At 39.5% G+C, this 26,515-nt stretch overlaps 15 non-coding genes across 15 annotated transcripts; all 15 read left to right on the top strand.

The window, feature by feature from the left end:
- Positions 1-1,636: 1,636 nt before the first annotated feature.
- On the top strand, positions 1,637-1,708 carry TRNAP-UGG (transfer RNA proline (anticodon UGG)). The gene has a single exon. It is a non-coding gene; the product is annotated as a tRNA-Pro (tRNA).
- Positions 1,709-1,996: 288 nt separating this feature from the next.
- Positions 1,997-2,069, top strand: TRNAV-CAC (transfer RNA valine (anticodon CAC)). The gene has a single exon. It is a non-coding gene; the product is annotated as a tRNA-Val (tRNA).
- Positions 2,070-4,205: 2,136 nt separating this feature from the next.
- On the top strand, positions 4,206-4,277 carry TRNAP-UGG (transfer RNA proline (anticodon UGG)). Its single transcript has one exon. It is a non-coding gene; the product is annotated as a tRNA-Pro (tRNA).
- A 288-nt stretch (positions 4,278-4,565) lies between these two features.
- TRNAV-CAC (transfer RNA valine (anticodon CAC)) lies at positions 4,566-4,638 on the top strand. The gene has a single exon. It is a non-coding gene; the product is annotated as a tRNA-Val (tRNA).
- Positions 4,639-6,912: 2,274 nt separating this feature from the next.
- Positions 6,913-6,984, top strand: TRNAP-UGG (transfer RNA proline (anticodon UGG)). Its single transcript has one exon. It is a non-coding gene; the product is annotated as a tRNA-Pro (tRNA).
- A 288-nt stretch (positions 6,985-7,272) lies between these two features.
- TRNAV-CAC (transfer RNA valine (anticodon CAC)) lies at positions 7,273-7,345 on the top strand. The gene has a single exon. It is a non-coding gene; the product is annotated as a tRNA-Val (tRNA).
- Positions 7,346-9,951: 2,606 nt separating this feature from the next.
- TRNAV-CAC (transfer RNA valine (anticodon CAC)) lies at positions 9,952-10,024 on the top strand. Its single transcript has one exon. It is a non-coding gene; the product is annotated as a tRNA-Val (tRNA).
- Positions 10,025-12,255: 2,231 nt separating this feature from the next.
- Positions 12,256-12,327, top strand: TRNAP-UGG (transfer RNA proline (anticodon UGG)). The gene has a single exon. It is a non-coding gene; the product is annotated as a tRNA-Pro (tRNA).
- Positions 12,328-12,615: 288 nt separating this feature from the next.
- TRNAV-CAC (transfer RNA valine (anticodon CAC)) lies at positions 12,616-12,688 on the top strand. The gene has a single exon. It is a non-coding gene; the product is annotated as a tRNA-Val (tRNA).
- A 2,501-nt stretch (positions 12,689-15,189) lies between these two features.
- Positions 15,190-15,262, top strand: TRNAV-CAC (transfer RNA valine (anticodon CAC)). Its single transcript has one exon. It is a non-coding gene; the product is annotated as a tRNA-Val (tRNA).
- A 2,493-nt stretch (positions 15,263-17,755) lies between these two features.
- Positions 17,756-17,828, top strand: TRNAV-CAC (transfer RNA valine (anticodon CAC)). The gene has a single exon. It is a non-coding gene; the product is annotated as a tRNA-Val (tRNA).
- A 4,191-nt stretch (positions 17,829-22,019) lies between these two features.
- TRNAP-AGG (transfer RNA proline (anticodon AGG)) lies at positions 22,020-22,091 on the top strand. Its single transcript has one exon. It is a non-coding gene; the product is annotated as a tRNA-Pro (tRNA).
- Positions 22,092-22,379: 288 nt separating this feature from the next.
- TRNAV-CAC (transfer RNA valine (anticodon CAC)) lies at positions 22,380-22,452 on the top strand. Its single transcript has one exon. It is a non-coding gene; the product is annotated as a tRNA-Val (tRNA).
- A 2,387-nt stretch (positions 22,453-24,839) lies between these two features.
- On the top strand, positions 24,840-24,911 carry TRNAP-UGG (transfer RNA proline (anticodon UGG)). The gene has a single exon. It is a non-coding gene; the product is annotated as a tRNA-Pro (tRNA).
- Positions 24,912-25,199: 288 nt separating this feature from the next.
- Positions 25,200-25,272, top strand: TRNAV-CAC (transfer RNA valine (anticodon CAC)). Its single transcript has one exon. It is a non-coding gene; the product is annotated as a tRNA-Val (tRNA).
- Positions 25,273-26,515: the final 1,243 nt, after the last annotated feature.

Consider the following 26,515-nt stretch of genomic DNA (forward strand, 5'->3'; position numbering starts at 1 on the left):
TCTTACAGGCTGTATATAATAAGTATCAATTCAGGGGCGCTTCTACTACTCAAATCACAACTGTTCTATCACGACATTGATAAGCAATCTGCATCTGCTTCTGTTGTGTATTGGTTATCATGTTTACCTGACGTGTGAAAGTCCCATGTTTGACAGTGCACGTTAACAAAGAAACCAATGATTTTTATTAAAAGTTGTCTTGTGTTTTGGTTACCTTGCATCAGCCAAAACGTGCCAGAGATGACTTCATTTGCAGTCACTTGAAAAGTAGGGATTCTCAAATAAATGGCAAGAGGTTGAAACAAATCCAAAGAAATGCATGGCATATCTATGAGTAGGTGTATGCATGTATCCATATATAAAGATAGATAGATAGATAGATAGATAGATATATAGATAGATAGATAGATAGATAGATAGATAGATAGATAGATAGATAGATAGATAGATAAATAGATAGATAGATAGATAGATAGATAGATAGATAGATAGATAGATAGATAGATAGATAGATAGATAGATATAGGGAGAGAGAGAGCGTTAATATAAACAGAGACTTTATTTTCAATCAAGCGGTATTTTCTTTCCTTTAGGAGCAGAATGTTCTGATCATCAGCGCACCAGAATGTAGTGCTTGGTTGGCAAGCATCACATATTGTGATGTGTTAGCTAAGAGTTCCATGTCCTTCAGACTCATATATTCCTCTGTAGTTGTACCTTGGTGATTCCACAAAACATGGCATCATAATCAGCATTCTACTGCCACAGAGTGGACAGAGAAACCATTTAGAATTTCCCTGAAAAAGAAAAAAAGCATACTTAGGCAGAGCTTTGTGGACAGGAAGGACATTAGAGCAAGTGAGGAATAAGCACTGCTTTTGTTAATTTACATAGGCAGAACAGAGACTGCTGGGAAAAGCCTGAAATTAAAGGCACAGAAAATGCCTGCTTCTGGAGAGAACACTAAGAAGCATTGAAAGTTTTTCCTCTGACCCTGGCCACTCTTAAGAGGAATCCTATGATAGTCAGCAGGACCCACCCTAAAAAGGAAGGGACAGCCATTTGGACCTTTTCCACCTTTTCTATATCTCGCCTGATCGAGCCTGATTGAGCGGATAAGCACATAAGCACATGTACTTCTCATTTTGGGAAGGCATTGCTTAGCTTGTTACCAGCAGCTCAGTTATGTTATGATGTTAGAGGCTATGCAAGGAATGCTTTAGTCCTGCATTAGGCAGTTTTTATTGCTTCTTGCATTCAAGAGATAGATAATTAGCCAGAATCTGTGGCCCAGCTATTCACCTTGGCATTCCGATTTGCACAAAGGGAATAAGTATTTGAGAGAAAAGGCAAAATGTGTTTCTTATGTTGTTATGAACAGCTTTTTATTCTTTCTCTTTAGGCTCTAGCCAATGCAGAAATATATAAATAACTGCTGACTTCCTGTAAGACTTGTCCAATGCTGAGAAAAAATAAAAGGGGACACTTACAAATGATAGTGCTATCGTTTGAGAAAGGGTAAGTTGACACTGAATTTCCTGTGAATTCACAGACCAAGCATGAAAAAGACCCCAGCATGATCTTCATTGCGGGCTTAGAGCTGGTATTACCTTTTCAGAGGTGAGGGTCTTTCAACGGCTCGTTGGTCTGGGGGTATGATTCTCGCTTTGGGTGCGAGAGGTCCCGGGTTCAAATCCCGGACGAGCCCTTCCATTGGTGCTCTTTTGAAGTATGCATTTCAAAGCCAATATCAATTTTCTCTTTGCAGTAGTGGATGATTATTTGCTAGAGTCTCATGCGTTTAACCTTGCCCTGCCTGAGCAAATAGGAAACATTTCTCTTTAAGCATTTTGCAAAAATGCTGAACTTGCAAGGCATATACAAGCGTTCAGATAGGGCTGTCGGGCAGGTTGCATGAAAGAAATCTAAAACCAGATGCCCTTGGAATAGTCTGTTTTGAGCAGTTTCATCACAGAAGAATCACCTGTAGGTATCTGTTTCTGTAGTGTAGTGGTTATCACGTTCGCCTCACACGCGAAAGGTCCCCGGTTTGAAACCGGGCAGAAACACTAGTTATATTGTCTTAGCTGCAATGTTGAGAGTTGCCGTTTTGCATGAAATTGTTCAGGCCCTGAAGATGGGTTCATGCAGTCTCGTTCCAAGAAAGTGAATTCTCTTAAAAACAATAACATAATTGGCATGTGGATGTATCTGTTGATTCACAGACCTCACTTTCAAAAGAGCCCTGCATTCGGTTCAATGCTCAACCAGAACAAGCATTAACTTTGAGAATTGTTGGCACCAACAGGCCTCCTATTTTAGTGGAGTGTTTCTGGTTTTAAGTGCTGAGGCTTGGGCTCAATTCCTAGATGATCCTTCTCAAGGTGATGATACAAATGCATCGTCACCTTTTCGTTTAATGTCAGAATTGTTTATTTCCATTTGGTGGTGTATGAATGCTTTCGACAGTATGGGGATTTTTTCTAGCCTTGCATGAATAAAAGCATATCACTCCTCTTTATGTATTTTTCTACTACATTTATATTTGCATCTCCTCTCCTAGCATGCATTTTTGACTATCTTACAGGCTGTATATAATAAGTATCAATTCAGGGGCGCTTCTACTACTCAAATCACAACTGTTCTATCACGACATTGATAAGCAATCTGCATCTGCTTCTGTTGTGTATTGGTTATCATGTTTACCTGACGTGTGAAAGTCCCATGTTTGACAGTGCACGTTAACAAAGAAACCAATGATTTTTATTAAAAGTTGTCTTGTGTTTTGGGTACCTTGCATCAGCCAAAACGTGCCAGAGATGACTTCATTTGCAGTCACTTGAAAAGTAGGGATTCTCAAATAAATGGCAAGAGGTTGAAACAAATCCAAAGAAATGCATGGCATATCTATGAGTAGGTGTATGCATGTATCCATATATAAAGATAGATAGATAGATAGATAGATAGATAGATAGATAGATAGATAGATAGATAGATAGATAGATAGATAGATAGATAGATAGATAGATAGATAGATAGATAGATAGATAGATAGATAGATAGATAGATAGATAGATAGATATAGGGAGAGAGAGAGCGTTAATATAAACAGAGACTTTATTTTCAATCAAGCGGTATTTTCTTTCCTTTAGGAGCAGAATGTTCTGATCATCAGCGCACCAGAATGTAGTGCTTGGTTGGCAAGCATCACATATTGTGATGTGTTAGCTAAGAGTTCCATGTCCTTCAGACTCATATATTCCTCTGTAGTTGTACCTTGGTGATTCCACAAAACATGGCATCATAATCAGCATTCTACTGCCACAGAGTGGACAGAGAAACCATTTAGAATTTCCCTGAAAAAGAAAAAAAGCATACTTAGGCAGAGCTTTGTGGACAGGAAGGACATTAGAGCAAGTGAGGAATAAGCACTGCTTTTGTTAATTTACATAGGCAGAACAGAGACTGCTGGGAAAAGCCTGAAATTAAAGGCACAGAAAATGCCTGCTTCTGGAGAGAACACTAAGAAGCATTGAAAGTTTTTCCTCTGACCCTGGCCACTCTTAAGAGGAATCCTATGATAGTCAGCAGGACCCACCCTAAAAAGGAAGGGACAGCCATTTGGACCTTTTCCACCTTTTCTATATCTCGCCTGATCGAGCCTGATCGAGCCTGATTGAGCGGATAAGCACATAAGCACATGTACTTCTCATTTTGGGAAGGCATTGCTTAGCTTGTTACCAGCAGCTCAGTTATGTTATGATGTTAGAGGCTATGCAAGGAATGCTTTAGTCCTGCATTAGGCAGTTTTTATTGCTTCTTGCATTCAAGAGATAGATAATTAGCCAGAATCTGTGGCCCAGCTATTCACCTTGGCATTCCGATTTGCACAAAGGGAATAAGTATTTGAGAGAAAAGGCAAAATGTGTTTCTTATGTTGTTATGAACAGCTTTTTATTCTTTCTCTTTAGGCTCTAGCCAATGCAGAAATATATAAATAACTGCTGACTTCCTGTAAGACTTGTCCAATGCTGAGAAAAAATAAAAGGGGACACTTACAAATGATAGTGCTATCGTTTGAGAAAGGGTACGTTGACACTGAATTTCCTGTGAATTCACAGACCAAGCATGAAAAAGACCACAGCATGATCTTCATTGCGGGCTTAGAGCTGGTATTACCTTTTCAGAGGTGAGGGTCTTTCAACGGCTCGTTGGTCTAGGGGTATGATTCTCGCTTTGGGTGCGAGAGGTCCCGGGTTCAAATCCCAGACGAGCCCTTTCATTGGTGCTCTTTTGAAGTATGCATTTCAAAGCCAATATCAATTTTCTCTTTGCAGTAGTGGATGATTATTTGCTAGAGTCTCATGCGTTTAACCTTGCCCTGCCTGAGCAAATAGGAAACATTTCTCTTTAAGCATTTTGCAAAAATGCTGAACTTGCAAGGCATATACAAGCGTTCAGATAGGGCTGTCGGGCAGGTTGCATGAAAGAAATCTAAAACCAGATGCCCTTGGAATAGTCTGTTTTGAGCAGTTTCATCACAGAAGAATCACCTGTAGGTATCTGTTTCTGTAGTGTAGTGGTTATCACGTTCGCCTCACACGCGAAAGGTCCCCGGTTTGAAACCGGGCAGAAACACTAGTTATATTGTCTTAGCTGCAATGTTGAGAGTTGCCGTTTTGCATGAAATTGTTCAGGCCCTGAAGATGGGTTCATGCAGTCTCGTTCCAAGAAAATGAATTCTCTTAAAAACAATAACATAATTGGCATGTGGATGTATCTGTTGATTCACAGACCTCACTTTCAAAAGAGCCCTGCATTCGGTTCAATGCTCAACCAGAACAAGCATTAACTTTGAGAATTGTTGGCACCAACAGGCCTCCTATTTTAGTGGAGTGTTTCTGGTTTTAAGTGCTGAGGCTTGGGCTCAATTCCTAGATGATCCTTCTCAAGGTGATGATACAAATGCATCGTCACCTTTTCGTTTAATGTCAGAATTGTTTATTTCCATTTGGTGGTGTATGAATGCTTTCGACAGTATGGGGATTTTTTCTAGCCTTGCATGAATAAAAGCATATCACTCCTCTTTATGTATTTTTCTACTACATTTATATTTGCATCTCCTCTCCTAGCATGCATTTTTGACTATCTTACAGGCTGTATATAATAAGTATCAATTCAGGGGCGCTTCTACTACTCAAATCACAACTGTTCTATCACGACATTGATAAGCAATCTGCATCTGCTTCTGTTGTGTATTGGTTATCATGTTTACCTGACGTGTGAAAGTCCCATGTTTGACAGTGCACGTTAACAAAGAAACCAATGATTTTTATTAAAAGTTGTCTTGTGTTTTGGGTACCTTGCATCAGCCAAAACGTGCCAGAGATGACTTCATTTGCAGTCACTTGAAAAGTAGGGATTCTCAAATAAATGGCAAGAGGTTGAAACAAATCCAAAGAAATGCATGGCATATCTATGAGTAGGTGTATGCATGTATCCATATATAAAGATAGATAGATAGATAGATAGATAGATAGATAGATAGATAGATAGATAGATAGAGAGATAGATAGATAGATAGATAGATAGATAGATAGATAGATAGATAGATAGATAGATAGATAGATAGATAGATAGATAGATAGATAGATAGATAGATAGATAGATAGATAGATAGATAGATAGATAGATAGATAGATAGATAGATAGATAGATAGATAGATAGATAGATAGATAGATAGATAGATAGATAGATAGATAGATAGATAGATAGATAGATAGATAGATAGATAGATATAGGGAGAGAGAGAGCGTTAATATAAACAGAGACTTTATTTTCAATCAAGCGGTATTTTCTTTCCTTTAGGAGCAGAATGTTCTGATCATCAGCGCACCAGAATGTAGTGCTTGGTTGGCAAGCATCACATATTGTGATGTGTTAGCTAAGAGTTCCATGTCCTTCAGACTCATATATTCCTCTGTAGTTGTACCTTGGTGATTCCACAAAACATGGCATCATAATCAGCATTCTACTGCCACAGAGTGGACAGAGAAACCATTTAGAATTTCCCTGAAAAAGAAAAAAAGCATACTTAGGCAGAGCTTTGTGGACAGGAAGGACATTAGAGCAAGTGAGGAATAAGCACTGCTTTTGTTAATTTACATAGGCAGAACAGAGACTGCTGGGAAAAGCCTGAAATTAAAGGCACAGAAAATGCCTGCTTCTGGAGAGAACACTAAGAAGCATTGAAAGTTTTTCCTCTGACCCTGGCCACTCTTAAGAGGAATCCTATGATAGTCAGCAGGACCCACCCTAAAAAGGAAGGGACAGCCATTTGGACCTTTTCCACCTTTTCTATATCTCGCCTGATCGAGCCTGATTGAGCGGATAAGCACATAAGCACATGTACTTCTCATTTTGGGAAGGCATTGCTTAGCTTGTTACCAGCAGCTCAGTTATGTTATGATGTTAGAGGCTATGCAAGGAATGCTTTAGTCCTGCATTAGGCAGTTTTTATTGCTTCTTGCATTCAAGAGATAGATAATTAGCCAGAATCTGTGGCCCAGCTATTCACCTTGGCATTCCGATTTGCACAAAGGGAATAAGTATTTGAGAGAAAAGGCAAAATGTGTTTCTTATGTTGTTATGAACAGCTTTTTATTCTTTCTCTTTAGGCTCTAGCCAATGCAGAAATATATAAATAACTGCTGACTTCCTGTAAGACTTGTCCAATGCTGAGAAAAAATAAAAGGGGACACTTACAAATGATAGTGCTATCGTTTGAGAAAGGGTACGTTGACACTGAATTTCCTGTGAATTCACAGACCAAGCATGAAAAAGACCCCAGCATGATCTTCATTGCGGGCTTAGAGCTGGTATTACCTTTTCAGAGGTGAGGGTCTTTCAACAGCTTGTTGGTCTAGGGGTATGATTCTCGCTTTGGGTGCGAGAGGTCCCGGGTTCAAATCCCGGACGAGCCCTTTCATTGGTGCTCTTTTGAAGTATGCATTTCAAAGCCAATATCAATTTTCTCTTTGCAGTAGTGGATGATTATTTGCTAGAGTCTCATGCTTTTAACCTTGCCCTGCCTGAGCAAATAGGAAACATTTCTCTTTAAGCATTTTGCAAAAATGCTGAACTTGCAAGGCATATACAAGCGTTCAGATAGGGCTGTCGGGCAGGTTGCATGAAAGAAATCTAAAACCAGATGCCCCTGGAATAGTCTGTTTTTAGCAGTTTCATCACAGAAGAATCACCTGTAGGTATCTGTTTCTGTAGTGTAGTGGTTATCACGTTCGCCTCACACGCGAAAGGTCCCCGGTTCGAAACCGGGCAGAAACACTAGTTATATTGTCATGGCTGCAATGTTGAGAGTTGCCGTTTTGCATGAAATTGTCCAGGCCCTGAAGATGGGTTCATGCAGTCTCGTTCCAAGAAAGTGAATTCTCTTAAAAACAATAACATAATTGGCATGTGGATGTATCTGTTGATTCACAGACCTCACTTTCAAAAGAGCCCTGCATTCGGTTCAATGCTCAACCAGAACAAGCATTAACTTTGAGAATTGTTGGCACCAACAGGCCTCCTATTTTAGTGGAGTGTTTCTGGTTTTAAGTGCTGAGGCTTGGGCTCAAATCCTAGATGATCCTTCTCAAGGTGATGATACAAATGCATCGTCACCTTTTCGTTTAATGTCAGAATTGTTTATTTCCATTTGGTGGTGTATGAATGCTTTCGACAGTATGGGGATTTTTTCTAGCCTTGCATGAATAAAAGCATATCACTCCTCTTTATGTATTTTTCTAATACATTTATATTTGCATCTCCTCTCCTAGCATGCATTTTTGACTATCTTACAGGCTGTATATAATAAGTATCAATTCAGGGGCGCTTCTACTACTCAAATCACAACTGTTCTATCACGACATTGATAAGCAATCTGCATCTGCTTCTGTTGTGTATTGGTTATCATGTTTACCTGACGTGTGAAAGTCCCATGTTTGACAGTGCACGTTAACAAAGAAACCAATGATTTTTATTAAAAGTTGTCTTGTGTTTTAGTTACCTTGCATCAGCCAAAACGTGCCAGAGATGACTTCATTTGCAGTCACTTGAAAAGTAGGGATTCTCAAATAAATGGCAAGAGGTTGAAACAAATCCAAAGAAATGCATGGCATATCTATGAGTAGGTGTATGCATGTATCCATATATAAAGATAGATAGATAGATAGATAGATAGATAGATAGATAGATAGATAGATAGATAGATAGATAGAGAGATAGATAGATATATATATATATAGATAGATAGATAGATAGATAGATAGATAGATAGATAGATAGATAGATAGATAGATAGATAGATAGATAGATAGATAGATAGATAGATAGATAGATAGATAGATAGATAGATAGATAGATAGATAGATAGATAGATAGATAGATAGATAGATAGATAGATAGATAGATAGATATAGGGAGAGAGAGAGCGTTAATATAAACAGAGACTTTATTTTCAATCAAGCTGTATTTTCTTTCCTTTAGGAGCAGAATGTTCTGATCATCAGCGCACCAGAATGTAGTGCTTGGTTGGCAAGCATCACATATTGTGATGTGTTAGCTAAGAGTTCCATGTCCTTCAGACTCATATATTCCTCTGTAGTTGTACCTTGGTGATTCCACAAAACATGGCATCATAATCAGCATTCTACTGCCACAGAGTGGACAGAGAAACCATTTAGAATTTCCCTGAAAAAGAAAAAAAGCATACTTAGGCAGAGCTTTGTGGACAGGAAGGACATTAGAGCAAGTGAGGAATAAGCACTGCTTTTGTTAATTTACATAGGCAGAACAGAGACTGCTGGGAAAAGCCTGAAATTAAAGGCACAGAAAATGCCTGCTTCTGGAGAGAACACTAAGAAGCATTGAAAGTTTTTCCTCTGACCCTGGCCACTCTTAAGAGGAATCCTATGATAGTCAGCAGGACCCACCCTAAAAAGGAAGGGACAGCCATTTGGACCTTTTCCACCTTTTCTATATCTCGCCTGATCGAGCCTGATTGAGCGGATAAGCACATAAGCACATGTACTTCTCATTTTGGGAAGGCATTGCTTAGCTTGTTACCAGCAGCTCAGTTATGTTATGATGTTAGAGGCTATGCAAGGAATGCTTTAGTCCTGCATTAGGCAGTTTTTATTGCTTCTTGCATTCAAGAGATAGATAATTAGCCAGAATCTGTGGCCCAGCTATTCACCTTGGCATTCCGATTTGCACAAAGGGAATAAGTATTTGAGAGAAAAGGCAAAATGTGTTTCTTATGTTGTTATGAACAGCTTTTTATTCTTTCTCTTTAGGCTCTAGCCAATGCAGAAATATATAAATAACTGCTGACTTCCTGTAAGACTTGTCCAATGCTGAGAAAAAATAAAAGGGGACACTTACAAATGATAGTGCTATCGTTTGAGAAAGGGTAAGTTGACACTGAATTTCCTGTGAATTCACAGACCAAGCATGAAAAAGACCCCAGCATGATCTTCATTGCGGGCTTAGAGCTGGTATTACCTTTTCAGAGGTGAGGGTCTTTCAACGGCTCGTTGGTCTAGGGGTATGATTCTCCCTTTGGGTGCGAGAGGTCCAGGGTTCAAATCCCGGACGAGCCCTTTCATTGGTGCTCTTTTGAAGTATGCATTTCAAAGCCAATATCAATTTTCTCTTTGCAGTAGTGGATGATTATTTGCTAGAGTCTCATGCGTTTAACCTTGCCCTGCCTGAGCAAATAGGAAACATTTCTCTTTAAGCATTTTGCAAAAATGCTGAACTTGCAAGGCATATACAAGCGTTCAGATAGGGCTGTCGGGCAGGTTGCATGAAAGAAATCTAAAACCAGATGCCCTTGGAATAGTCTGTTTTGAGCAGTTTCATCACAGAAGAATCACCTGTAGGTATCTGTTTCTGTAGTGTAGTGGTTATCACGTTCGCCTCACACGCGAAAGGTCCCCGGTTTGAAACCGGGCAGAAACACTAGTTATATTGTCTTAGCTGCAATGTTGAGAGTTGCCTTTTTGCATGAAATTGTCCAGGCCCTGAAGATGGGTTCATGCAGTCTCGTTCCAAGAAAGTGAATTCTCTTAAAAACAATAACATAATTGGCATGTGGATGTATCTGTTGATTCACAGACCTCACTTTCAAAAGAGCCCTGCATTCGGTTCAATGCTCAACCAGAACAAGCATTAACTTTGAGAATTGTTGGCACCAACAGGCCTCCTATTTTAGTGGAGTGTTTCTGGTTTTAAGTGCTGAGGCTTGGGCTCAATTCCTAGATGATCCTTCTCAAGGTGATGATACAAATGCACCGTCACCTTTTCGTTTAATGTCAGAATTGTTTATTTCCATTTGGTGGTGTATGAATGCTTTCGACAGTATGGGGATTTTTTCTAGCCTTGCATGAATAAAAGCATATCACTCCTCTTTATGTATTTTTCTAATACATTTATATTTGCATCTCCTCTCCTAGCATGCATTTTTGACTATCTTACAGGCTGTATATAATAAGTATCAATTCAGGGGCGCTTCTACTACTCAAATCACAACTGTTCTATCACGACATTGATAAGCAATCTGCATCTGCTTCTGTTGTGTATTGGTTATCATATTTACCTGACGTGTGAAAGTCCCATGTTTGACAGTGAACGTTAACAAAGAAACCAATGATTTTTATTAAAAGTTGTCTTGTGTTTTGGTTACCTTGCATCAGCCAAAACGTGCCAGAGATGACTTCATTTGCAGTCACTTCAAAAGTAGGGATTCTCAAATAAATGGCAAGAGGTTGAAACAAATCGAAAGAAATGCATGGCATATCTATGAGTAGGTGTATGCATGTATCCATATATAAAGCTAGATAGATAGATAGATAGATAGATAGATAGATAGATAGATAGATAGATAGATTGATAGATAGATAGATAGATAGATAGATAGATAGATAGATAGATAGATAGATAGATAGATAGATAGATAGATAGATAGATAGATAGATAGATAGATAGATAGATAGATAGATAGATAGATAGATAGATAGATAGATAGATAGATAGATAGATAGATAGATAGATATAGGGAGAGAGAGAGCGTTAATATAAACAGAGACTTTATTTTCAATCAAGCGGTATTTTCTTTCCTTTAGGAGCAGAATATTCTGATCATCAGCGCACCAGAATGTAGTGCTTGGTTGGCAAGCATCACATATTGTGATGTGTTAGCTAAGAGTTCCATGTCCTTCAGACTCATATATTCCTCTGTAGTTGTACCTTGGTGATTCCACAAAACATGGCATCATAATCAGCATTCTACTGCCACAGAGTGGACAGAGAAACCATTTAGAATTTCCCCGAAAAAGAAAAAAAGCATACTTAGGCAGAGCTTTGTGGACAGGAAGGACATTAGAGCAAGTGAGGAATAAGCACTGCTTTTGTTAATTTACATAGGCAGAACAGAGACTGCTGGGAAAAGCCTGAAATTAAAGGCACAGAAAATGCCTGCTTCTGGAGAGAACACTAAGAAGCATTGAAAGTTTTTCCTCTGACCCTGGCCACTCTTAAGAGGAATCCTATGATAGTCAGCGGGACCCACCCTAAAAAGGAAGGGACAGCCATTTGGACCCTTTCCACCTTTCCTTGATCGAGCCTGATTGAGCGCTGATTGAGCGGATAAGCACATAAGCACATAAGCACATAAGCACATAAGCACATGTACTTCTCATTTTGGGAAGGCATTGCTTAGCTTGTTACCAGCAGCTCAGTTATGTTATGATGTTAGAGGCTATGCAAGGAATGCTTTAGTCCTGCATTAGGCAGTTTTTATTGCTTCTTGCATTCAAGAGATAGATAATTAGCCAGAATCTGTGGCCCAGCTATTCACCTTGGCATTCCGAATTGCACAAAGGGAATAAGTATTTGAGAGAAAAGTCAAAATGTGTTTCTTATGTTGTTATGAACAGCTTTTTATTCTTTCTCTTTAGGCTCTAGCCAATGCAGAAATATATAAATAACTGCTGACTTCCTGTAAGACTTGTCCAATGCTGAGAAAAAATAAAAGGGGACACTTACAAATGATAGTGCTATCGTTTGAGAAAGGGTAAGTTGACACTGAATTTCCTGTGAATTAACAGACCAAGCATGAAAAAGACCCCAGCATGATCTTCATTGCGGGCTTAGAGCTGGTATTACCTTTTCAGAGGTGAGGGTCTTTCAACGGCTCGTTGGTCTAGGGGTATGATTCTCGCTTTGGGTGCGAGAGGTCCCGGGTTCAAATCCCGGACGAGCCCTTTCATTGGTGCTCTTTTGAAGTATGCATTTCAAAGCCAATATCAATTTTCTCTTTACAGTAGTGGATGATTATTTGCTAGAGTCTCATGCTTTTAACTTTGCCCTGCCTGAGCAAATAGGAAACATTTCTCTTTAAGCATTTTGCAAAAATGCTGAACTTGCAAGGCATATACAAGCGTTCAGATAGGGCTGTCGGGCAGGTTGCATGAAAGAAATCTAAAACCAGATGCCCTTGGAATAGTCTGTTTTGAGCAGTTTCATCACAGAAGAATCACCTGTAGGTATCTGTTTCTGTAGTGTAGTGGTTATCACATTCGCCTCACACGCGAAAGGTCCCCGGTTCGAAACCGGGCAGAAACACTAGTTATATTGTCTTGGCTGCAATGTTGAGAGTTGCTGTTTTGCATGAAATTGTCCAGGCCCTGAAGATGGGTTCATGCAGTCTCGTTCCAAGAAAGTGAATTCTCTTAAAAACAATAACATAATTGGCATGTGGATGTATCTGTTGATTCACAGACCTCACTTTCAAAAGAGCCCTGCATTCGGTTCAATGCTCAACCAGAACAAGCATTAACTTTGAGAATTGTTGGCACCAACAGGCCTCCTATTTTAGTGGAGTGTTTCTGGTTTTAAGTGCTGAGACTTGGGCTCAATTCCTAGATGATCCTTCTCAAGGTGATGATACAAATGCATCGTCACCTTTTCGTTTAATGTCAGAATTGTTTATTTCCATTTGGTGGTGTATGAATGCTTTCGACAGTATGGGGATTTTTTCTAGCCTTGCATGAATAAAAGCATATCACTCCTCTTTATGTATTTTTCTACTACATTTATATTTGCATCTCCTCTCCTAGCATGCATTTTTGACTATCTTACAGGCTGTATATAATAAGTATCAATTCAGGGGCGCTTCTACTACTCAAATCACAACTGTTCTATCACGACATTGATAAGCAATCTGCATCTGCTTCTGTTGTGTATTGGTTATCATGTTTACCTGACGTGTGAAAGTCCCATGTTTGACAGTGCACGTTAACAAAGAAACCAATGATTTTTATTAAAAGTTGTCTTGTGTTTTGGTTACCTTGCATCAGCCAAAACGTGCCAGAGATGACTTCATTTGCAGTCACTTGAAAAGTAGGGATTCTCAAATAAATGGCAAGAGGTTGAAACAAATCCAAAGAAATGCATGGCATATCTATGAGTAGGTGTATGCATGTATCCATATATAAAGATAGATAGATAGATAGATAGATAGATAGATAGATAGATAGATAGATAGATAGATAGATAGATAGATAGATAGATAGATAGATAGATAGATAGATAGATAGATAGATAGATAGATAGATAGATAGATAGATAGATAGATAGATAGATATAGGGAGAGAGAGAGCGTTAATATAAACAGAGACTTTATTTTCAATCAAGCGGTATTTTCTTTCCTTTAGGAGCAGAATGTTCTGATCATCAGCGCACCAGAATGTAGTGCTTGGTTGGCAAGCATCACATATTGTGATGTGTTAGCTAAGAGTTCCATGTCCTTCAGACTCATATATTCCTCTGTAGTTGTACCTTGGTGATTCCACAAAACATGGCATCATAATCAGCATTCTACTGCCACAGAGTGGACAGAGAAACCATTTAGAATTTCCCTGAAAAAGAAAAAAAGCATACTTAGGCAGAGCTTTGTGGACAGGAAGGACATTAGAGCAAGTGAGGAATAAGCACTGCTTTTGTTAATTTACATAGGCAGAACAGAGACTGCTGGGAAAAGCCTGAAATTAAAGGCACAGAAAATGCCTGCTTCTGGAGAGAACACTAAGAAGCATTGAAAGTTTTTCCTCTGACCCTGGCCACTCTTAAGAGGAATCCTATGATAGTCAGCAGGACCCACCCTAAAAAGGAAGGGACAGCCATTTGGACCCTTTCCACCTTTTCTATATCTCGCCTGATCGAGCCTGATTGAGCGGATAAGCACATAAGCACATAAGCACATGTACTTCTCATTTTGGGAAGGCATTGCTTAGCTTGTTACCAGCAGCTCAGTTATGTTATGATGTTAGAGGCTATGCAAGGAATGCTTTAGTCCTGCATAGGCAGTTTTTATTGCTTCTTGCATCCAAGAGATAGATAATTAGCCAGAATCTGTGGCCCACCTATTCACCTTGGCATTCCGATTTGCACAAAGGGAATAAGTATTGGAGAGAAAAGGCAAAATGTGTTTCTTATGTTGTTATGAACAGCTTTTTATTCTTTCTCTTTAGGCTCTAGCCAATGCAGAAATATATAAATAACTGCTGACTTCCTGTAAGACGTGTCCAATGCTGAGACAAAATAAAAGGGGACACTTACAAATGATAGTGCTATCGTTTGAGAAAGGGTAAGTTGACACTGAATTTCCTGTGAATTCACAGACCAAGCATGAAAAAGACCCCAGCATGATCTTCATTGCGGGCTTAGAGCTGGTATTACCTTTTCAGAGGTGACGGTCTTTCAACGGCTCGTTGGTCTAGGGGTATGATTCTCGCTTAGGGTGCAAGAGGTCCCGTGTTCAAATCCCGGACGAGCCCTTTCGTTGGTGCTCTTTTGAAGTATGCATTTCAAAGCCAATATCAATTTTCTCTTTGCAGTAGTGGATGCATATTTGCTAGAGTCTCATGCTTTTAACCTTGCCCTGCCTGAGCAAATAGGAAACATTTCTCTTTAAGCATTTTGCAAAAATGCTGAACTTGCAAGGCATATACAAGCGTTCAGATAGGGCTGTCGGGCAGGTTGCATGAAAGAAATCTAAAACCAGATGCCCTTGGAATAGTCTGTTTTGAGCAGTTTCATCACAGAAGAATCACCTGTAGGTATCTGTTTCTGTAGTGTAGTGGTTATCACGTTCGCCTCACACGCGAAAGGTCCCCGGTTCGAAACCGGGCAGAAACACTAGTTATATTGTCTTGGCTGCAATGTTGAGAGTTGCCGTTTTGCATGAAATTGTCCAGGCCCTGAAGATGGGTTCATGCAGTCTCGTTCCAAGAAAGTGAATTCTCTTAAAAACAATAACATAATTGGCATGTGGATGTATCTGTTGATTCACAGACCTCACTTTCAAAAGAGCCCTGCATTCGGTTCAATGCTCAACCAGAACAAGCATTAACTTTGAGAATTGTTGGCACCAACAGGCCTCCTATTTTAGTGGAGTGTTTCTGGTTTTAAGTGCTGAGGCTTGGGCTCAATTCCTAGATGATCCTTCTCAAGGTGATGATACAAATGCATCGTCACCTTTTCGTTTAATGTCAGAATTGTTTATTTCCATTTGGTGGTGTATGAATGCTTTCGACAGTATGGGGATTTTTTCTAGCCTTGCATGAATAAAAGCATATCACTCCTCTTTATGTATTTTTCTACTACATTTATATTTGCATCTCCTCTCCTAGCATGCATTTTTGACTATCTTACAGGCTGTATATAATAAGTATCAATTCAGGGGCGCTTCTACTACTCAAATCACAACTGTTCTATCACGACATTGATAAGCAATCTGCATCTGCTTCTGTTGTGTATTGGTTATCATGTTTACCTGACGTGTGAAAGTCCCATGTTTGACAGTGCACGTTAACAAAGAAACCAATGATTTTTATTAAAAGTTGTCTTGTGTTTTGGTTACCTTGCATCAGCCAAAACGTGCCAGAGATGACTTCATTTGCAGTCACTTGAAAAGTAGGGATTCTCAAATAAATGGCAAGAGGTTGAAACAAATCCAAAGAAATGCATGGCATATCTATGAGTAGGTGTATGCATGTATCCATATATAAAGATAGATAGATAGATAGATAGATAGATAGATAGATAGATAGATAGATAGATAGATAGATAGATAGATAGATAGATAGATAGATAGATAGATAGATAGATAGATAGATAGATAGATAGATAGATAGATAGATAGATAGATATAGGGAGAGAGAGAGCGTTAATATAAACAGAGACTTTATTTTCAATCAAGCTGTATTTTCTTTCCTTTAGGAGCAGAATGTTCTGATCATCAGCGCACCAGAATGTAGTGCTTGGTTGGCAAGCATCACATATTGTGATGTGTTAGCTAAGAGTTCCATGTCCTTCAGACTCATATATTCCTCTGTAGTTGTACCTTGGTGATTCCACAAAACATGGCATCATAATCAGCATTCTACTGCCACAGAGTGGACAGAGAAACCATTTAGAATTTCCCTGAAAAAGAAAAAAAGCATACTTAGGCAGAGCTTTGTGGACAGGAAGGACATTAGAGCAAGTGAGGAATAAGCACTGCTTTTGTTAATTTACATAGGCAGAACAGAGACTGCTGGGAAAAGCCTGAAATTAAAGGCACAGAAAATGCCTGCTTCTGGAGAGAACACTAAGAAGCATTGAAAGTTTTTCCTCTGACCCTGGCCACTCTTAAGAGGAATCCTATGATAGTCAGCAGGACCCACCCTAAAAAGGAAGGGACAGCCATTTGGACCCTTTCCACCTTTTCTATATCTCGCCTGATCGAGCCTGATTGAGCGGATAAGCACATAAGCACATAAGCACATGTACTTCTCATTTTGGGAAGGCATTGCTTAGCTTGTTACCAGCAGCTCAGTTATGTTATGATGTTAGAGGCTATGCAAGGAATGCTTTAGTCCTGCATAGGCAGTTTTTATTGCTTCTTGCATCCAAGAGATAGATAATTAGCCAGAATCTGTGGCCCACCTATTCACCTTGGCATTCCGATTTGCACAAAGGGAATAAGTATTGGAGAGAAAAGGCAAAATGTGTTTCTTATGTTGTTATGAACAGCTTTTTATTCTTTCTCTTTAGGCTCTAGCCAATGCAGAAATATATAAATAACTGCTGACTTCCTGTAAGACGTGTCCAATGCTGAGACAAAATAAAAGGGGACACTTACAAATGATAGTGCTATCGTTTGAGAAAGGGTAAGTTGACACTGAATTTCCTGTGAATTCACAGACCAAGCATGAAAAAGACCCCAGCATGATCTTCATTGCGGGCTTAGAGCTGGTATTACCTTTTCATAGGTGACGGTCTTTCAACGGCTCGTTGGTCTAGGGGTATGATTCTCGCTTAGGGTGCAAGAGGTCCCGTGTTCAAATCCCGGACGAGCCCTTTCGTTGGTGCTCTTTTGAAGTATGCATTTCAAAGCCAATATCAATTTTCTCTTTGCAGTAGTGGATGCATATTTGCTAGAGTCTCATGCTTTTAACCTTGCCCTGCCTGAGCAAATAGGAAACATTTCTCTTTAAGCATTTTGCAAAAATGCTGAACTTGCAAGGCATATACAAGCGTTCAGATAGGGCTGTCGGGCAGGTTGCATGAAAGAAATCTAAAACCAGATGCCCTTGGAATAGTCTGTTTTGAGCAGTTTCATCACAGAAGAATCACCTGTAGGTATCTGTTTCTGTAGTGTAGTGGTTATCACGTTCGCCTCACACGCGAAAGGTCCCCGGTTCGAAACCGGGCAGAAACACTAGTTATATTGTCTTGGCTGCAATGTTGAGAGTTGCCGTTTTGCATGAAATTGTCCAGGCCCTGAAGATGGGTTCATGCAGTCTCGTTCCAAGAAAGTGAATTCTCTTAAAAACAATAACATAATTGGCATGTGGATGTATCTGTTGATTCACAGACCTCACTTTCAAAAGAGCCCTGCATTCGGTTCAATGCTCAACCAGAACAAGCATTAACTTTGAGAATTGTTGGCACCAACAGGCCTCCTATTTTAGTGGAGTGTTTCTGGTTTTAAGTGCTGAGGCTTGGGCTCAATTCCTAGATGATCCTTCTCAAGGTGATGATACAAATGCATCGTCACCTTTTCGTTTAATGTCAGAATTGTTTATTTCCATTTGGTGGTGTATGAATGCTTTCGACAGTATGGGGATTTTTTCTAGCCTTGCATGAATAAAAGCATATCACTCCTCTTTATGTATTTTTCTACTACATTTATATTTGCATCTCCTCTCCTAGCATGCATTTTTGACTATCTTACAGGCTGTATATAATAAGTATCAATTCAGGGGCGCTTCTACTACTCAAATCACAACTGTTCTATCACGACATTGATAAGCAATCTGCATCTGCTTCTGTTGTGTATTGGTTATCATGTTTACCTGACGTGTGAAAGTCCCATGTTTGACAGTGCACGTTAACAAAGAAACCAATGATTTTTATTAAAAGTTGTCTTGTGTTTTGGTTACCTTGCATCAGCCAAAACGTGCCAGAGATGACTTCATTTGCAGTCACTTGAAAAGTAGGGATTCTCAAATAAATGGCAAGAGGTTGAAACAAATCCAAAGAAATGCATGGCATATCTATGAGTAGGTGTATGCATGTATCCATATATAAAGATAGATAGATAGATAGATAGATAGATAGATAGATAGATAGATAGATCGATAGATAGATAGATAGATAGATAGATAGATAGATAGATAGATAGATAGATAGATAGATAGATAGATAGATAGATAGATAGATAGATAGATAGATAGATAGATAGATAGATAGATAGATAGATAGATAGATAGATAGATATAGGGAGAGAGAGAGCGTTAATATAAACAGAGACTTTCTTTTCAATCAAGCGGTCTTTTCTTTCCTTTAGGAGCAGAATGTTCTGATCATCAGCGCACCAGAATGTAGTGCTTGGTTGGCAAGCATCACATATTGTGATGTGTTAGCTAAGAGTTCCATGTCCTTCAGACTCATATATTCCTCTGTAGTTGTACCTTGGTGATTCCACAAAACATGGCATCATAATCAGCATTCTACTGCCACAGAGTGGACAGAGAAACCATTTAGAACAGTGTTTCCCAAACTGTGGTCCGCGGACCCCCAGGGGTCCCTGACACATTCCCAGGGGGTCCGCAGACAGCAGTTTTAAAAGCACTGCAAAGTATCTTGTTTAATTAGCAGTTTTCAAAGAACAATAAAAGTGTCAGATAACGCCAGTGATTAATGTCCCTGCTGGAGAGAGGAGAGTTTTTTTCTGGTGCCAGTTTTGACTTATCCAATGTAGCACAGAGGGGTAATATGCCTACTGCAAGGAAGTGTACCATGAATTTTAAGAAACAGTATTTTATATGCATAGGTCAGTGGGTTACTGCTTTTGTCACAGGGATTCTTTTGTTACTCTGCAGTTCATAAGTGACAGCCGTAATCTAGCAAATAGACCTATAAACTGTCTTCAAAGAGCTGCTTGCAGACTGTAAGGTACAAGTTAGTTAATTATGTTTTTTCCCAGTCTTTCATTATCCTGATGCTGCTAAAAAGGTTTCTTTGGGTGGAAATACATTTTTATTGTTAAAGTCATTGCTAATCATTGTGTTATTTTCTGAATCCTGGGTTTGTGCTTCTCCAGAACAAACACTCTTTAAAAATGCTACCAGTATGAATGACATGTGAATTCTACACCTCGTAGTCCCCTTTGCCTTATGTAACATTTTCTATACACTGATTTACATGTATGATTCACTGTCTCTATATGTGTGTGATGTAAAGGGCTCTGACATCACTACAATGGTATGAGAGATGCTATAAAAAAGGAAATACACGTGACAGAGCGGGGCTATGGAGAGATGAGAAGCACTGTTGGAGGGTGATAGTGGGGGAATTATTGAAGAACCCCCAGAGAGATTGTCGTATTCTGGTGCATAGTCAGGTCTTCATTTACTATTTTTTAAAAGCTACTACAATTCAATATATAATGATATGTGCTGTAGACTGCACCATTGTTTCCTAAATTGTTTGGGAGGAGAGCCACCCTAAGTCCCGTTTGTAGTGGTCAGGCTCACTCACTGCACTCAGTATGGGGACTGGTCTGAAATCATTTGCCATGGGCTGCTTTGGGTTACCAGTCTGGCCCTGGCAGGAGAAGGGGCCTCGTACAGCGAAATAAAGCCAACCATTGAAAAGTTAGTCACGGAGACGCAGCACCAACCTTCCCATTAACTTTTTTTGGTTTCTCGCATATTCTTTCAATATAAAATACAACAGAAGTTACGAAGAGTTTCGTTAGCCTCCTTGGCTTAACACACTCCGCCACTTCAGAAACGCAGGGCTGCACCATATTTACAAGAATATGGTGCAGCCCTGCGTTTCCCCTGCGCTGGCTCTACACTTAACAGGGGAAGATAGTTTATGTACAGGAAGGTCCCCCTTCCTGCACATAAACAATCTTGAAGTATCGTTTTGTCACTTCTATGTGTGCTGCTTAATGCAGCACACATGAAAGTTATACAATGGCATTTTGTTTTTAAAGATTGTTGAGGTGCAGGAATGGTCACCTTCCTGAAGATAAACAATCCAAGGCGTTTTGCAAAATCGAGTAGAAATGAAGCATTTCTCCTGTTAAGACCCGGTTGTCCCTGGTCTCAATTTTGGCGCTGCCTCCCATTTACGCTGCCCTTGTAAATAGGGGGCAGTGTCAAAATCAATGGGTGTTGCAGGGGAAATGCCCACGCAACACCCACTGCCCACCCTTTAACGCTAAGCATTGGAGGAAAGGGTGTCTTATTTACAAGGCAGCTTTAAGCCACGTTAAGTGGCTTAACGCTGCCTTGTAAATAAGGCGAAGCCCCTATCCCCACGGGAACGCCGCAAAAAGTGATTTTCCATGGTGATAGGGGCTTGTAAATATTTTCCTAAAATCATTAGTAATTCGCGTATTTGTTTTGTGTGCAAACGTGTGTTCATTTTTTTCGAATGACTGTTTTAATGTTTGAAATTTAAATCCTACAAATTGCTTGGGGGTCCCCGGCTTCCAGTGGTGACTCATTGGGGGTCCTCAGGAGTCAAAAGTTTGGGAACCACTGATTTGGAATTTGCCTGAAAAAGAAAAAAAGCATACTTAGGCAGAGCTTTGTGGACAGGAAGGACATTAGAGCAAGTGAGGAATAAGCACTGCTTTTGTTAATTTACATAGGCAGAACAGAGACTGCTGGGAAAAGCCTGAAATTAAAGGCACAGAAAATGCCTGCTTCTGGAGAGAACACTAAGAAGCATTGAAAGTTTTTCCTCTGACCCTGGCCACTCTTGAGAGGAATCCTATGATAGTCAGCAGGACCCACCCTAAAAAGGAAGGGACAGCCATTTGGACCCTTTCCACCTTTTCTATATCTCGCCTGATCGAGCCTGATTGAGCGGATAAGCACATAAGCACATGTACTTCTCATTTTGGGAAGGCATTGCTTAGCTTGTTACCAGCAGCCCAGTTATGTTATGATGTTAGAGGCTATGCAAGGAATGCTTTAGTCCTGCATAGGCAGTTTTTATTGCTTCTTGCATTCAAGAGATAGATAATTAGCCAGAATCTGTGGCCCAGCTATTCACCTTGGCATTCCGATTTGCACAAAGGGAATAAGTATTGGAGAGAAAAGGCAAAATGTGTTTCTTATGTTGTTATGAACAGCTTTTTATTCTTTCTCTTTAGGCTCTAGCCAATGCAGAAATATATAAATAACTGCTGACTTCCTGTAAGACGTGTCCAATGCTGAGACAAAATAAAAGGGGACACTTACAAATGATAGTGCTATCGTTTGAGAAAGGGTAAGTTGACACTGAATTTCCTGTGAATTCACAGACCAAGCATGAAAAAGACCCCAGCATGATCTTCATTGCGGGCTTAGAGCTGGTATTACCTTTTCAGAGGTGACGGTCTTTCAACGGCTCGTTGGTCTAGGGGTATGATTCTCGCTTAGGGTGCGAGAGGTCCCGGGTTCAAATCCCGGACGAGCCCTTTCATTGGTGCTCTTTTGAAGTATGCATTTCAAAGCCAATATCAATTTTCTCTTTGCAGTAGTGGATGCATATTTGCTAGAGTCTCATGCTTTTAACCTTGCCCTGCCTGAGCAAATAGGAAACATTTCTCTTTAAGCATTTTGCAAAAATGCTGAACTTGCAAGGCATATACAAGCGTTCAGATAGGGCTGTCGGGCAGGTTGCATGAAAGAAATCTAAAACCAGATGCCCTTGGAATAGTCTGTTTTGAGCAGTTTCATCACAGAAGAATCACCTGTAGGTATCTGTTTCTGTAGTGTAGTGGTTATCACGTTCGCCTCACACGCGAAAGGTCCCCGGTTCGAAACCGGGCAGAAACACTAGTTATATTGTCTTGGCTGCAATGTTGAGAGTTGCCGTTTTGCATGAAATTGTCCAGGCCCTGAAGATGGGTTCATGCAGTCTCGTTCCAAGAAAGTGAATTCTCTTACAAACAATAACATAATTGGCATGTGGATGTATCTGTTGATTCACAGACCTCACTTTCAAAAGAGCCCTGCATTCGGTTCAATGCTCAACCAGAACAAGCATTAACTTTGAGAATTGTTGGCACCAACAGGCCTCCTATTTTAGTGGAGTGTTTCTGGTTTTAAGTGCTGAGGCTTGGGCTCAATTCCTAGATGATCCTTCTCAAGGTGATGATACAAATGCATCGTCACCTTTTCGTTTAATGTCAGAATTGTTTATTTCCATTTGGTGGTGTATGAATGCTTTCGACAGTATGGGGATTTTTTCTAGCCTTGCATGAATAAAAGCATATCACTCCTCTTTATGTATTTTTCTAATACATTTATATTTGCATCTCCTCTCCTAGCATGCATTTTTGACTATCTTACAGACTGTATATAATAAGTATCAATTCAGGGGCGCTTCTACTACTCAAATCACAACTGTTCTATCACGACATTGATAAGCAATCTGCATCTGCTTCTGTTGTGTATTGGTTATCATATTTACCTGACGTGTGAAAGTCCCATGTTTGACAGTGAACGTTAACAAAGAAACCAATGATTTTTATTAAAAGTTGTCTTGTGTTTTGGTTACCTTGCATCAGCCAAAACGTGCCAGAGATGACTTCATTTGCAGTCACTTCAAAAGTAGGGATTCTCAAATAAATGGCAAGAGGTTGAAACAAATCGAAAGAAATGCATGGCATATCTATGAGTAGGTGTATGCATGTATCCATATATAAAGCTAGATAGATAGATAGATAGATAGATAGATAGATAGATATATAGATAGATAGATAGATAGATTGATAGATAGATAGATAGATAGATAGATAGATAGATAGATTGATAGATAGATAGATAGATAGATAGATAGATAGATAGATAGATAGATAGATAGATAGATAGATATATAGATAGATAGATTGATAGATAGATAGATAGATAGATAGATAGATAGATAGATAGATAGATAGATAGATAGATAGATAGATAGATAGATAGATAGATAGATAGATAGATAGATAGATAGATAGATAGATAGATAGATAGATAGATAGATAGATAGATAGATAGATAGATAGATAGATAGATAGATAGATAGATAGATAGATAGATAGATATAGGGAGAGAGAGAGCGTTAATATAAACAGAGACTTTATTTTCAATCAAGCGGTATTTTCTTTCCTTTAGGAGCAGAATATTCTGATCATCAGCGCACCAGAATGTAGTGCTTGGTTGGCAAGCATCACATATTGTGATGTGTTAGCTAAGAGTTCCATGTCCTTCAGACTCATATATTCCTCTGTAGTTGTACCTTGGTGATTCCACAAAACATGGCATCATAATCAGCATTCTACTGCCACAGAGTGGACAGAGAAACCATTTAGAATTTCCCCGAAAAAGAAAAAAAGCATACTTAGGCAGAGCTTTGTGGACAGGAAGGTCATTAGAGCAAGTGAGGAATAAGCACTGCTTTTGTTAATTTACATAGGCAGAACAGAGACTGCTGGGAAAAGCCTGAAATTAAAGGCACAGAAAATGCCTGCTTCTGGAGAGAACACTAAGAAGCATTGAAAGTTTTTCCTCTGACCCTGGCCACTCTTAAGAGGAATCCTTTGATAGTCAGCAGGACCCACCCTAAAAAGGAAGGGACAGCCATTTGGACCCTTTCCACCTTTCCTTGATCGAGCCTGATCGAGCCTGATCGAGCCTGATCGAGCGCTGATTGAGCGGATAAGCACATAAGCACATGTACTTCTCATTTTGGGAAGGCATTGCTTAGCTTGTTACCAGCAGCTCAGTTATGTTATGATGTTAGAGGCTATGCAAGGAATGCTTTAGTCCTGCATTAGGCAGTTTTTATTGCTTCTTGCATTCAAGAGATAGATAATTAGCCAGAATCTGTGGCCCAGCTATTCACCTAGGCATTCCGATTTGCACAAAGGGAATAAGTATTTGAGAGAAAAGGCAAAATGTGTTTCTTATGTTGTTATAACCAGCTTTTTATTCTTTCTCTTTAGGCTCTAGCCAATGCAGAAATATATAAATAACTGCTGACTTCCTGTAAGACTTGTCCAATGCTGAGAAAAAATAAAAGGGGACACTTACAAATGATAGTGCTATCGTTTGAGAAAGGGTAAGTTGACACTGAATTTCCTGTGAATTCACAGACCAAGCATGAAAAAGACCCCAGCATGATCTTCATTGCGGGCTTAGAGCTGGTATTACCTTTTCAGAGGTGAGGGTCTTTCAACGGCTCGTTGGTCTAGGGGTATGATTCTCGCTTTGGGTGCGAGAGGTCCCGGGTACAAATCCCGGACGAGCCCTTTCGTTGGTGCTCTTTTGAAGTATGCATTTCAAAGCCAATATCAATTTTCTCTTTACAGTAGTGGATGATTATTTGCTAGAGTCTCATGCTTTTAACTTTGCCCTGCCTGAGCAAATAGGAAACATTTCTCTTTAAGCATTTTGCAAAAATGCTGAACTTGCAAGGCATATACAAGCGTTCAGATAGGGCTGTCGGGCAGGTTGCATGAAAGAAATCTAAAACCAGATGCCCTTGGAATAGTCTGTTTTGAGCAGTTTCATCACAGAAGAATCACCTGTAGGTATCTGTTTCTGTAGTGTAGTGGTTATCAAGTTCGCCTCACACGCGAAAGGTCCCCGGTTCGAAACAGGGCAGAAACACTAGTAATATTGTCTTGGCTGCAATGTTGAGAGTTGCTGTTTTGCATGAAATTGTCGAGGCCCTGAAGATGGGTTCATGCAGTCTCGTTCCAAGAAAGTGAATTCTCTTAAAAACAATAACATAATTGGCATGTGGATGTATCTGTTGATTCACAGACCTCACTTTCAAAAGAGCCCTGCATTCGGTTCAATGCTCAACCAGAACAAGCATTAACTTTGAGAATTGTTGGCACCAACAGGCCTCCTATTTTAGTGGAGTGTTTCTGGTTTTAAGTGCTGAGGCTTGGGCTCAATTCCTAGATGATCCTTCTCAAGGTGATGATACAAATGCATCGTCACCTTTTCGTTTAATGTCAGAATTGTTTATTTCCATTTGGTGGTGTATGAATGCTTTCGACAGTATGGGGATTTTTTCTAGCCTTGCATGAATAAAAGCATATCACTCCTCTTTATGTATTTTTCTACTACATTTATATTTGCATCTCCTCTCCTAGCATGCATTTTTGACTATCTTACAGGCTGTATATAATAAGTATCAATTCAGGGGCGCTTCTACTACTCAAATCACAACTGTTCTATCACGACATTGATAAGCAATCTGCATCTGCTTCTGTTGTGTATTGGTTATCATGTTTACCTGACGTGTGAAAGTCCCATGTTTGACAGTGCACGTTAACTAAGAAACCAATGATTTTTATTAAAAGTTGTCTTGTGTTTTGGTTACCTTGCATCAGCCAAAACGTGCCAGAGATGACTTCATTTGCAGTCACTTGAAAAGTAGGGATTCTCAAATAAATGGCAAGAGGTTGAAACAAATCCAGAGAAATGCATGGCATATCTATGAGTAGGTGTATGCATGTATCCATATATAAAGATAGATAGATAGATAGATAGATAGATAGATAGATAGATAGATAGATAGATAGATAGATAGATAGATAGATAGATAGATAGATAGATAGATAGATAGATAGATATAGGGAGAGAGAGAGCGTTAATATAAACAGAGACTTTATTTTCAATCAAGCGGTATTTTCTTTCCTTTAGGAGCAGAATGTTCTGATCATCAGCGCACCAGAATGTAGTGCTTGGTTGGCAAGCATCACATATTGTGATGTGTTAGCTAAGAGTTCCATGTCCTTCAGACTCATATATTCCTCTGTAGTTGTACCTTGGTGATTCCACAAAACATGGCATCATAATCAGCATTCTACTGCCACAGAGTGGACAGAAAAACCATTTA

The sequence above is a fragment of the Lissotriton helveticus genome, chromosome 8 (assembly GCF_964261635.1).
Source record: "Lissotriton helveticus chromosome 8, aLisHel1.1, whole genome shotgun sequence".
Lineage (NCBI taxonomy): Eukaryota > Metazoa > Chordata > Amphibia > Caudata > Salamandridae > Lissotriton > Lissotriton helveticus.